Below are 13738 nucleotides of genomic sequence, written 5' to 3'. Positions count from 1 at the left end.
TATTACATTCTATAATCCCAGCAGGCTCAGGGAACATGGTAGAGAGATATGTTTCGTATGCCTGAACTCGGAATGATAAAATACTTCTTGTAGCCAAGTTTATTTTACTATCCTGGGTTTGTAAATACGACTTTTAGAAAGTTAGTATTTACTCGCTTGACCACTTCAGCCCGCCTCTGCTGTGCGTGTATCTGACTGTCTGGGCTATGTGAGTGACAGGGCTGGGGGGACGACAGGTAGCGAATGGCAGGAGGACACCTTGGTGGGAGGTGGGAGTGCCCCTTGGACTCTGAATAGGGCAGTGCTCCACTACCACAATGCTGGCTCCGCCCCCTGGGGAGCGACTGATGACTCAGCCTGCACCTGGCCCAGGACGGGCGAAGCGCTGTCCACAAGGTGCTCCTGCAAGTACTTGCCCCCTGAATGCCGGCTCCACCTCCTGTGGAGCGGCTGATGTGCCTGCCCCTCATACTGAAAGCAGAAGTCAGAGTACCCCCAACAAAGTGCTCAGGACTGAGAACGGTTATGCGAAGGCCCCCCTGGCCTGAAAGAACAAAAGAAATGTGGTATAAAAGTAGGAGCCCTGCTCCTTGCAAATCAGAATCCTGTTTACCACAAAGAACCTCTGCCCGACTAGGAGGAGAAGAAGACGCTGGAAGGACTGGCCTGCTGCTTGCCTTGCTGAGGAAGGAGAGGAAAAGACTTGCTGAAAAGACTTTGCTGCTTTGTGCTTGAACATTCTCCAAGGGCTTGATCTGAGCTTACCCCCTGAACTGAACCCCAGGACCAGTGGGTTCTCTGTGCTTTTGCTCGTCCTCCAATTCGAGCTGGGTGTGCATCCCGCTGGAAAGGGACTGCGCCCCTCATCGCCCCCTCCTAGGGCCGTGACACTCGGGAGCTCGGCGCCTTAATCCCGTGAGAGCCCCGCTCCGTCCGGAGCCGCTCTCTGTCCCCGGGCTAGGTTGTCTGCGCCTCTGTCACCGCCTGCCACTGGAGCGCGCTGAAAGCGCTGTCACCCCTCCCGCCGGAATCCTTCCGACGATCGTGATCTTCGTCGGGCCACCAGCTGCACGGACCGTGCCTTGTGACCATTCTTCGCTATCCTCGGAACACCTCAGGCCGCGCCGCCCCCGCTGTGGAGACCCCCCCTGCACTGCCATGCTAAGGGTCGCTGGCCGCGCCTGCCTACCTGCCCCCACCCGCTGATTGAGGACCCAAGAACACTTCCCAAAGCTGAGCGTCGCACCGACCCGTGCCGACTCTCCACACAACGTTGCTAAAGGAGTTCCAGTATCGGGCTCGGGGCCCGCACCGCCTTATTTCCCCGTAAATCCTCACCGCACCGCACGCCCGTCTCACCTCCCGCTGCCCCGGAGCCGCCGGGGGGAGCTGTGCACGGCGCAGGCGCGCCCACGACAGATGCGTGAGCCGCGGTAGGCCTGAAGTAAGTCAAGACTGGAATCCCCCAAGTGACATTGGTAAAAGACTAAAGAAGCATCCGCTTAAGGAACCGTTTGCCTGCTTTATAATCTGGTGGCATAGAAACAACGTTACTAGTCTTGTGATAAGTCTGCGTATTGAGATAACTATTTTTATATAAAGAAGCGTATTTTCACATACCTAAGCCTGGTGTCCGTTTCTGGGGGAGATTAATGTATTTACTGTGTGTGTGATTATAATTGCTTAACCAACAACGCCTGAAGAATCGCCTTGGCTGCTCACGCCACGCACCTAGAGGGTGAGCAAGGGTCATTCCAAAAGGGGTTATCCTTTGCCCTGACGTGGAGGAGAGGGTCCCTGCTTGACACAAGGACATCCTTGCGCCAATCAGAGATCCCCGAATCTAACACTAATCAGCCGCCATCAGCCAGGCTAGCTTGAATCCAGTGGCAAAGTGAGCAATGGACCCCCGTCTGGGCATACTCTGCCAACTTAGGATGAACAAAGCAAAACCAAAGGGGATAATGGACGGAGCGTTGAACATTGCAAGCACTCACACCCAGTCAACTGATCTCGGTTTCATCCATCATCATTCTTTAGCTCACTCCGCCACTCCAGTTCAGACATGGCCATATGCAAATCAGTCTGGACTTGTGCCTCATGAGAACAGTCCAGCCCGAACTGCCAAGCCATGTCTTCCCTGGACCGGAAACAAGCATCCTGGGACCGGTTTCTGGCTAATCAGCCAGGCTATCTTGAATCCAGTGGCAAAGTGAGCAAGGGACCTATTCTGGGCATACCCTGTCAACTTAGGACGAACAAAGCAAAACCAAAGGGGATGATGGACGGAGTGTGTAACATTGCAAGCACTCACCCCCAGTCAATTCATCTGGGTTTAATCCATCATCGTTCTTTAGCTCACTTCGCCACCCCAGTTCAGACATGGCCATATGCAAATCAGTCTGACCCCGTGCCTCATGGGAACAGTCCAGCCCGAACTGCCAAGCCATGTGTTCCCTGGACCAGGAACAAGCATCCTGGGACTGGTTTCTGGCTAATCAGCCGTCATCAGCCAGGCTAGCTTGAATCCAGTGGCAAAGTGAGCAAGGGACCCACGTCTGGGCATACCCTGCCAATTTAGGGCGAACAAAGCAAAACCAAAGGGGATGATGGACGGAGTGTTGAACATTGCAAGCACTCACCCCCAGTCAACTGATCTGGGTTTAATCCATCATCATTCTTTAGCTCACTTCGCCACCCCAGTTCAGACATGGCCATATGCAAATCAGTCTGACCCCGTGCCTCATGGGAACAGTCCAGCCCGAACTGCCAAGCCATGTGTTCCCTGGACCAGGAACAAGCATCCTGGGACTGGTTTCTGGCTAATCAGCCGTCATCAGCCAGGCTAGCTTGAATCCAGTGGCAAAGTGAGCAAGGGACCCACGTCTGGGCATACCCTGCCAACTTAGGGCGAACAAAGCAAAACCAAAGGGGATGATGGACGGAGTGTTGAACATTGCAAGCACTCACCCCCAGTCAACTGATCTGGGTTTAATCCATCATCATTCTTTAGCTCACTCCGCCACCCCAGTTCAGACTGCCAAGCCATGTCTTCCCTGGACCGGAAACAAGCATCCTGGGACTGGTTTCTGGCTAATCGGTCCCAGGATGCTTGTTTCCGGTCCAGGGAAGACATGGCTTGGCAGTTCAGGCTGGACTGTTCCCATGAGGCACAGGGTGAGACTGATTTGCATATACCATGTCTGAACTGGGGATGGCGGAGTGAGCTAAAGAATGATGATGGATTAAACCCAGATCAGTTGACTGGGGGTGAGTGCTTGCAATGTTCATCACTCCGTCCATCAGCCCCTTTGGTTTTGCTTTGTTCGCCCTAAGTTGGCAGGGTATGCCCAGACGTAGGTCCCTTGCTCCCTTTGCCACTGGATTCAAGATAGCCTGGATGATCACGGCTGATTAGCCAGAAACCGGTTCCGGGATGCTTGTTTCCGGTCCAGGGAAGACATGGCTTGGCAGTTCGGGCTGGACTGTCCCATGAGGCACTGGGTCAGACTGATTTGCATATGGCCATGTCTGAACTGGGGTGGCGGAGTGATCTAAAGAATAATGATGGATTAAACCCAGATCAGTTGACTGGGGGTGAGGGCTTGCAATGTTCAACACTCCGTCCATCATCCCCTTTGGTTTAGATTGTAAAATATACTATGTTTGGAAAAGGAGGGTTAGACGGGAGGAGACAGTGTGAGGGGTGAAAGGTGGGTCTGGGTGCATGAGGGAGTGGGGGCTTTCATGGCAGGCAGCTTCCAGGCAGCGAAAGGCCACCTGCAGTCCCTCATGGCATCTCAATGTTTGCTGTCACAAAGCACCGCTGAGGCTCCAACCTTTTTTTTTTTAGAGTTGGGCACTCACGATGCTTGCAAAGTTGTTTTTTAAATGCCAATTTGTGAGTCAGTTAATTTCCCAAATCAATGATCCTTATTAGCTTATTGTATTACAAAAGTGAAAAATAACTAAGCGACATTATACCTCAGTGGAAGAAGATCATTAGAAATGTTCCACAAACTTTCCTTCCCACTGTGGTGGGGCTAGTGTAAAATACTGACAAACAGACATCCCTCATAAAAATATCCGATCTAAAACAGTAAGGGGCATATTTACAAGGGCTTCATCTCTGCTTTTTTGGCTTTTAAAGCCAAAAAAGCAGAGATAAAAATATTGCCCTATTTACAAGAGGGTGCTAACATGCATTAGTGCATGTTAGCACCCTTTTTTCCGACTCCTCCCTTTGCATCTCTAATGAGATGCAAAGTGGGCGTCACTGGGCAGTACAACCTTGTAAATATCGCTGATGTGCACATCACGAAATTTACAAGGTGGCCCACGCATTTTAGCATACGTTAGTTTTGGGCGAAATCCGCTGTTTTCGCCGAAAACTAACGTCTGCTAAAATCATGACTAACCCATACCTAACATGGGGGGTGGATTCTTGTGTTACGACCACATGGTCGTATTAACAAGCATATTGCCGTTTTGCAGGGAACATCGGTGGAAAACCAGCGATTACCCCGCTATCGCTGGAATTTATATTGCCATTGCGCTATGCGTTGTAAATACAGCGCAAGCATGGCGATAAATTCCAGCGATAGACGGCGATAATTATGAAAGCGCTAAGCTCACTTTGAGATATTTATCACCGTCTGTTGTAAATATGCCCCTAAGTCTTTTATAAACAACTATTAATAGCCCTCATTACGTCTCTCGCTTGCATGAATGGACGTTCCGCGCGCCCAGTGACAATCACAAGATGGTCGTCAGCACGTCCTCCCCGAGCCTCTCCAAGGCATTCATCACAACTCTTTTTTGAAGTCTTAAATTACCCGGACAGAACAGAAGCTGTCCTCGAGCAGCCCGTAATTGGGCCTGTCCCCCCGGAGTTCGCTGCCGTCATGACTGCAAGCACGTCCCTGCTAACCCCTGAGGAGAGGCACACGCAGCATTAATCCTGGGTTGGCCTCTTAGCGGGCTGTCTGTGCCGCAGCTGGTGCGTAAGGAGTCCCTGTGACACAACTCAAGAGCCAAGAGCTCATAATGTGATCATAAAAATCGAACCTTGAATACAATCTTAGCAAAAATTCCAAGCATTGCACTGAAACCAACACTCATGCGATATTTGTCATTTTGTAATCGGAGAACTCGGGAGGAGGGGGATAGTGAGGGCTAGAGCATATTACACTTCCTCAGCAACATTATCTGGGCCCTCCTGTGAATGAAGTCACAATAGATTTTACGACCGAACCAGACATCATCAAACTAAGGGACATGTGGAGCCAAAATGGTTGGTGTCAGATGATAATGTAAGATTGGAAAAGAAGGTTAGCTTTTTCGGCAAACGAATGCCCCTCCCCCCTTTCCGTTTTGCCCTTCCTTATACCTCATATTAAGTCCCGGAAGACCAACTCAGGCCGTCAGAAGGAAAAAACAAGCATTTGCAATGCAATTGGTCTCGCTTTTGCGAGTATTTAAGCTATTGGCACTGTACATGACGATGCTTTTTATTTATCTGTTTTGATAATTAACACATAAGTAAAACGCATTGTCATTTACAATGCCAATAGCTCAAACTCTTGTAAATGAGACACCTATTTAATTTAAAAGAAGCGGGGCCCATTGTCCCTGGCTGCTTGGAAAGTGAAGCGGGCGTGGCGCACTGAATGTTGCAGGAAAGCATGTCCTGCCTGCAGTAGGAGGAACTCATTAAAGAAAATAGTGCGTACAGACTAAATAAGAGCTACGGTGTAACAACTGAAATAAAAGGGCCAGTCCTCATAGGAGGTTACAAATGAAGACAAGGCGGTACTAAGGAGGGACTAAAATGCCTATTAACGAATCAGAAGCCAGAATTTATGAAGGACAATGACACAAGCCAATGACAAATATGGGCGGAGAGTGGACGGGGCTTCAAGTTTGTACTCCAATAGAGCATGCCTCGCAGAGCAGCGCATGAGCTGCCCAGGCTCATCCTAAAAAACACAAGGGGGGCATTTAGAGCACGGCGCATTAGCTGCTCCTTTTCCCGGAGAAACTGAGGCTTGGAACCTAATAGCACTGTACTGCACGTGCTTGGGCATTTCCTCCCACAGTTACCACATGGCTCATGATAGTTGTCATGCAAAACGGTTTTTACACTTCATGATGTGGTTTTTACCCATTGCTTAATTTGTACTGGTGGTTGTCAGTGGTGGACACTGGCACTCATTTTTGGAAACCAGGATTTATTTTTCATTGTTAGGCTTTGATGTAGAGCTTGACCTAGCATATGCAGCATGAAAGTACAAAACAAAAGATGGGAAGGGTGGAGAGATGGGGCAATGTATGGAAAGAAGGATGGATGGAGTGATGGAGGAGGGATGGATGGATAGAATGATGACTGCATGACAAATAACACGGAGACATGGGGATAAGAATTGAAGAAGAAATGATGGATAGAGAGATGGGTGGATCGATCAAAGGGGTAAAGAATGGATGGAAGGAGTAGAGGAAGGGTGAATCAGAAAAGGATATTAGGATGAATGGAGACAATAAGGTTTGAGTGATAGAGAAAGAAAGTATACATTGAGAGAAGGATGGATGTGTGGGTGGATGGCATGGAAGGAAGGGTGGCCCAAAAAATTGAGAACTGAGGTGTAAAAGGCACCTTTTGGTCAGATTGGTTTCACAATTCACTCGGGTAAATCTCGCTCCCTTCACGTGTTCACTCAGTGCCATAAAGGATATGGTTCAAAGTGGGGGGTGTGGGCATTAGCTGCAGTAATCATTGTACTGCACTTATTTCCTGATTTTGCTTTCTCAAAATGTGCATCCACTCTGCTGTTGCCACATGGTAGTATAACATGTACATCTCTTGCTATCACAAAAGAGTTGTAGAGGGTTCTAGAAAGCTAAAAATCTTCTTCCAACAGTCTTATGAGGCACATAAACCGCAGGAATGGCTGGTTTTCAAACACGTTTTATTGTACATTATTTACGTCTTAAAATTGTCTGATATGTGGGGCAAAACATCATGTGGCGAGGCCTCCACAGATGGTGTGTTTTACCTCCAGAACGAGTTCACTGATAATGTGGACAACAGTAGGATTCTCCCATCTTCCACCAAAGATCTTTGGATCAGAACAGCCCCCTGTTTTCGGCATGAAGCACCTGTCTCTCATCAAAGATATTTCTCACTGTCATCTTTACCATTGACTCAATCTGTCACTGACATGAACACACTGAAGCAGCCGAATGCAAATGCACTTAATAAAACACCAAATTAAATTAAAAAAAATAAAGAATTGAATACAACAGTAATACCTTCTTGTCTTTGAAGAGAGAGGTCTGAAGGGGCCCCTTTCAAAGGAGTGAGAGCAGGCTTCTATACCAGCTGCAGCATTCCGTACACCACCATTGAGACTCACATCAATTGCCTTTTTCAGAGTGCTGAATTGTTACAGTGCTTCTTGTGATGGGGAGTGTACTTATGCCCATAACATTTCTAAAGTGCCCATCCAAGGGAATTGAGTCCTTGGGGGAAACTTTATCTAATAATTGTTGGTATCCCAGTCCTCTTTGGATTGAAAGTATCTCAGTCTATGCAGAGGAGATGCAAACACCAAAGGCACAACTCAGCAAATAGCATCAAGGCTGAGACCACAAAAATAAGTTCATACATTTATAAACACCAAACACCACCGGAGATTGGCCTGATATGTAACAAGACGTCAGTGTCTCAATACAATTCATGTTAAGCCATTGTGTTTCCGTGACATAGTTTAATATTTACAATATTTGGCCATGATGACGCAAGCACATACTATATTTGGCCATGCGTGAGGCAGCCTTGGGCCAGGGTGGGAAGCCTCAATATTCAAGGTCTATCAGTTAGCTCACAATGGCTTAGTCCAAGGATAAAGATTGTATTTTAGCAGTTCTGACCCTTGCAAACGTCTGCTGATGAAGTGTCACAATAGACCATAAACTCATACAATCAAGTTATCATAAACTCATACCCAGAGCTTTAAGTTGCATGAAAAAGGTTAAAGGGGACCTCTAAAGGGAGAATATCCCAAAACGTGCCTCTAATAAATCTCCACCATCACAGGAGCCTATTGCATATTAAATATAATCCTGTATTTGACAAATCCATATCTGGACAAATAATTACTGACATTGGTAGGCAAAAAGACATTCCTTTGGGTGTTTGTAGAGCACAAACAATGAAACACTTGATATGATTTAAAGGTGAGTAATGATAACTTGATTGAATGACATGTGACTATCAAGCAGGTAGATTTTTTTAGCTTCATTCAGCAAAGAGAAAAGTGTTCAGTGTCCCTTTTTAGGTCTCTCCTACCAGACATCACAACTTGTCTGCTTGGGAAAGATCTAGTGGAAACGTGCCCTCCCATTGCTTACCATTGGTTGACTTTACTATAAATCTGAATCGCTTGGTTCTTATTTAGTGGCTTGCCTTCCTCTTGTGTTTGTCCCTTCTCTGGAGCATAGCTTCTTTACGACTCTTTTGACTGGTGGGCAACTTGTATCTTTCCACTGCTCACATTCAGGAACAAACTTTCTTCTTTCTCATTTAGCACTCCATGAAAGTGCATGCATTTTCTAGCTCTTTCCGTCTTGTTCTGCTGCCTCACCATATGCCACCCACATGCTGTGTTGCTACCCATCCCTCCCAGCTTGTCTATAAAAGCACAAGAACAGGGATATTTTTTCAGGATATGGCTGCTTTTTGTTTTATGTTCTGCATTCCACATATTGCATGATAGCACAATCTTTGGCACACACAGTGTTTTATGGGGCTGGGGGAAGAGCCATATGTTGCATTCACTCAGTTGGCATCTAATGCAGAAGGTGTACTTACCATGACACTTCTCCTGGAGGCCCTTATATCTACTCTGTTGGCCAGTGCTGGAGACAAAATGGCTGAATCTTATGGAAAGTGAATGAGGCTTTGGTAAAAATTCTGTGCCCAATTTATATATTTTCAGATGGAGTAGAATACGGCGGCATAGCATTGTCCTTTACAACCACCATGTGCAGGGTACCTAGGCCTCCATGTTTACATAAGTCCTTCGGGCCAGCGGATGTATCTATCAATCTAGGAACAGCAGTGATGGTGGTTGCTCGAATTAAGTTTGACAGATGGCTCCGTCAACATGATGGAGCTGTCTGCCAAACTTTCAAGTTTTTTCTTATTTTCTAAACAAAACCCCAAAGTGGGGGTTTTGAAAATCAAAAAAAACAATCCCCCCCTCCTCACCATGGGGTTCATTTTTCAGTTTGCAGTGCCTATTACCACCAGGTTTTTCCTGGCGGCGATGGTCTGTGAAAACTGTCCTCTCCGTCCATCCATCGAAATTAGGTGGGTGAACAAACTTGTCAACCTCCGATAGCCTTTTCTCCATTGGGTCATAAGAGGGGTGTAACCAAATCGGAGACGGAGTAATCTCTGCTGTTGTTACACCGCCTGCCTTTAAGGCAGACGAGTAGACCATTATTTTGGGGGAAAGGGTACTCTGTAGCTGTTTGCGCTGAAGTACCCTTTCCACCAACATATAAATTAGGCCCTTTGCTCAGAGGTTCCTGAGTAAAAAGTACTTAAAATAATGCCATTTATAAAGATTGACAACATTGAATTCAGTGTACAGTTTTAAGATACCATAATATATGTATTTGCTTTTCCTTCAATATTTTTAAATGTTTTTTCTTTTACTTTCATTTTACACAATATTTCACATACAAATATTGAAAAAGCCAACAGCTCCGCACTCACATTGTAAATGCAAGACCTATTAGTTTTGTCATGCTGTGTTGGTTCCAGAGTGCTCAGAGCTGTCAGGCCATGGTTCACTTGCAGCTATACTTCATTCCAACAGCAGTACTAAAATATAAAGAAACATAAAGGACCGGATGCTAGATGTACTCTGGTATTACTCCTCTCATATTTCTGAGTTTCAAGACTAAAGCTGAAGTGATCCTGTCTTACTGCTGTAATTAAGTAGTAAGCAGGAGTACTATTAAATTATGTTACACCTATTCATAGCAACATTTTTGTCAACCATGCCTAAATGATGCTTATAAGAATGAGATAGGGTATCAATGGCTGTCTGAGAACCAATTTTTTGTCTTGCATGAAAAGTGCATTTGGAATTCTTGGCTAACCATGGAGACGCTGAGCTTAGATGCTTGCTTATAACGGACGTGTGATGGATAACGCCTGCCTTGCGCTTTGCGTCGCTGCATTGTTTTAAGCCCATAATCATGTCCCTCGCGTCAATGTCTCTCATGCTTGGTGTTGGGCAGTAAAGAACAGGCTGACGTGTGCTTCCTGGCAGTACTGCCACCAGATTAGTAATGTGTGCCCTTAGGGCAGTGGGGAATACTCAGTGTATTGTATCCTCTTGCATTATGGGCTTGAAACAGTGAGATGCCCTGTGTCAAACATCCCTTAGATTAGGATCCATGTTTTAAACACAAAATAATTCCACTGGGGTAGAAGGATACCTCACTTTGCCCATAGTGTTACATATACATGGCTTGCAGTGGTGCCTTAGCTCAATATTATGTAACATTAATAAACTTTTATTTCAATTTCTCAATACATGAGGGTAGCAAATAATTGTGTATGTTTACTTTGTGATGTTGGCATTTTATGAACAATAACACAGTTGTAATTGACTTTTGGGACAGCTATGTGGCCTACATGGTAGACTGCTATGTACCCTAGCCCTGAGTGCCCGACTGCATGTGAATCTAGTGTCATGACTTTTATTTTGTTGCTGGCATCACACTAATCTCAGCATGTGTTTAGAGGCCCAGGCCTGTTGATAGTAATACAGGCTCTAGAACCTGTTCTGTGACTTGAAGAGGTGCACAAAGGTTGTCTTCCTGGCAGGCACTGGACTACTGTCCAGACCCTTGTCGTATCATATAAAGCAGTGGTGGCAGCGTACTGTTTTGTGAGTCAATAGTGTGATCAAACCTTTTTCTCTTTGTCAAGGAGAGGCAAGCCTACTGACTCCGGTAATGTAGAGTTGAGTTGCTACATGAAGCTCAGAACCTTGCACTCACATCCTGCGTGCATGTCTAGTGCGTACATGTGAGTCAAAGTCATGGGGCCAATGGGATCCATTTTGGATGGCTCTGGTTTAGCAGTGTACTAGACGGAGGTGAGGGTAGCTTCCCCAGAAAGTGGAAGTGTATTGATTGCATTCCTATGGCTAGAGGTTTGCGACCCAGGCACTGAAGTGAGGAAGGATGGAAAAAGAGCTAGCTTTAACAATTAAAAGAGGACCCTCTTAGCAAAGGGCAGTTGTTTAGTATTTCATGAGCACTACCCTTTAGTAGTGTCGGGAGGTTACATAGGCCCCGGGGACAAACACCTCCATTTTACATGTTCACTTTTAAGGTTGACCTCTTTATAAACAATGACTTTGAAGACACATTTGCTTTCGCTCCTGCATCGGATAATGGTCTCAGTAAATGGTTTGCTTACACTTCTTTGTAGGCACATTATCAGGCTATGGAACATTTTGTAAAAGGACTAGGTACACAGCGCAAAATGTTGTGTTTTGTTGTCTGTTCGGCGACAGCACTGGGTGGGCAGAATCAACAATGACAGCCGCAACAAGCTCAGAACAAATGGGTTAAGTTCATTATATAAACTACACCAAGCCTTTGCTTGGACAGAGGTGCATTTTGATGGGTTGTCGGGATTGCCCCATGACAGGATTCTAGCCCAGCTGAATCCCGTCACTATCCTGAGGAGGACGGTGGCCTGTTTTACAGCAAGTCTGGCTACCAGATGACCAATACCCGCAGAGGAATGGGGAGTTTAACCATTTAATGTATTTTGACAGAATCGCTCACCCTAGGGTATCTACGATAGGCAACAATAGGTAGGAGTACAATTATATGTATTCATATAATCCAATGCAAATGCCCAATGGTTGAATAGTTCATTCTGTTCACCATTCTTGTAATGCTGGTAACATTGTTTTACTTCGTTTTATTAATCATTCCAGTGCTCATATTTTACACAAGAGTCCAATTGCTTCAATAGATTTTTGAAATGCCAGTTTGTGTACTTGTTGTGTCTTCCTTTGGACATGCTGAGTTAACAACGAAAGGGTAGATCTGTTTCCACGATTTCCTTGAGGAGTCAGGGTTGTCATGATCTGAGGTTGCACAAACCGTCTGGCTCCTTGTAATGTTTAGAGATCCAGGTGGCTCACTGTTAGCAAGCACAGAATTAGGTCAACATATTCTGATAGTATGCCTGGACTCAGTCCACATAGTTTTGATGTTTATGTTGCCCAAATGCACAGTCTTACTCAAATAGAAAGAACCGTAGATGGTTGGGTTAGCAGGCAATAGCATCCGCCTTTGTCCTCTTCTCCTCTCTTTAGCACCAGCGATCTCTGGTACAATTACCAGACATGAAGTCGGGTGCAAGTGTTGTTACTGCTACTCTCTTTGGTTTGTACACTGTGCCCACCTGTAATACTGAACGTGTGGAAGGGAGATGGGGAGATTTCATCAGGTACTAACTTCTGAAGGAGACCCAGATTATTACCATCTCTTCATCTTCACCAGAGTGACCTCTAATGGTCACAAGGCAGCCCCAGGATATCCAAGCATGCAGATGAATGAAGATGCATCAGGAGCATCAGTGCTTACGGTTTTTAAAATTAAACACTGGATTTAATTTGCATTAAGGGGGTGCAAGATTTAATTTCTCCTGCCACTGTTTGTAAAGGTAGCAATCTATTGCAACTTGACAAAGTTGAGTTTACCACCTTGGTAACCCCTTCGCCGCGCGGCATATTCTACTGTGGTGCGAGGGGGGGCTGGGCGTGGCGCTCAGGTACCCAGGACGGCTCCCAGCCGTCATAAATCACGGTGGGCGTGTGCTCATGACGGCCGGGAGCCGTCCGAACTCCGCCCACTAATTAATTCGCCCACACAGGCGGGGAATTAACCGCGCGTAGGCGGAGCGGCAACGATCAGACGGCTCCCAGCCGTCATGAGCACACGACTACCGCGACTCATGATGGCCGGGAGCCATCCTGAGCATCGATGAGGGTAAAACATCACTGTATTGTCATATTTGTCTCTCAAAAAGTATATTTGCCTGGGTTTTTCAAACACGATTTTTCACACTTCACAAACTTCATGAAGTTGTTGAAATTGGTGATGTTTAAAAAAAATCGTGAGGTAGGCAAAAAGTAACTTTGCAAAACTCCAAGCACATCTAATTTAGGTATGTGATTTATTCAAGGTGGCAACATTTACAAAGAATTCACAACAGCAACATAAGTTGCTGTTCTGTGTAAAAGGGAGAGACATATTATAAGCTAAGATATCTATGACACTGTTCTTGTCCCTCCTTGCGCAAGTGCACTTTAGGCTAACCGTGCACCAATGCACACATCTTTGTACTATTCAGTGGAGGATTGTGCTTAATATCAAGTAGAGTTAGACTGGAAAGGGCAGTACTAAATACTATGATTTGATTTAGGTTAACACTTTTATAACTTTGTATTTGTAATGTACAGTACAGCACAGAGGCAAAGTTTGGAAACTTGAGAAAATAAATCTTTTACTTTGGGTTACTTTGGGGCTACTTTCCAGTGCGTAATCTGTTTTTAACTGAAATGTCAATTCTAAAATCAACACTTTTTACCTGTTTGCATGAGGCAAACTTGCTGCAAATTGTTGCTAAACTTGT

The 13738-nt window shown here is 45.8% G+C and overlaps 1 protein-coding gene across 1 annotated transcript in view; it reads left to right on the top strand.

The window, feature by feature from the left end:
* PRKG2 (protein kinase cGMP-dependent 2) overlaps positions 1–13738 on the top strand; it is an 856172-nt gene that overhangs the window by 127879 nt on the left and 714555 nt on the right. The gene's annotated exons all lie outside the window — the stretch shown is intronic.

Source organism: Triturus cristatus, chromosome 2_2, assembly GCF_964204655.1.
Source record: "Triturus cristatus chromosome 2_2, aTriCri1.1, whole genome shotgun sequence".
Taxonomy (NCBI): Eukaryota; Metazoa; Chordata; class Amphibia; order Caudata; family Salamandridae; genus Triturus; species Triturus cristatus.
The sequence above is the reverse complement of the archived record's forward strand: the minus strand, read 5'-3'. Positions and strand labels throughout refer to the sequence as shown.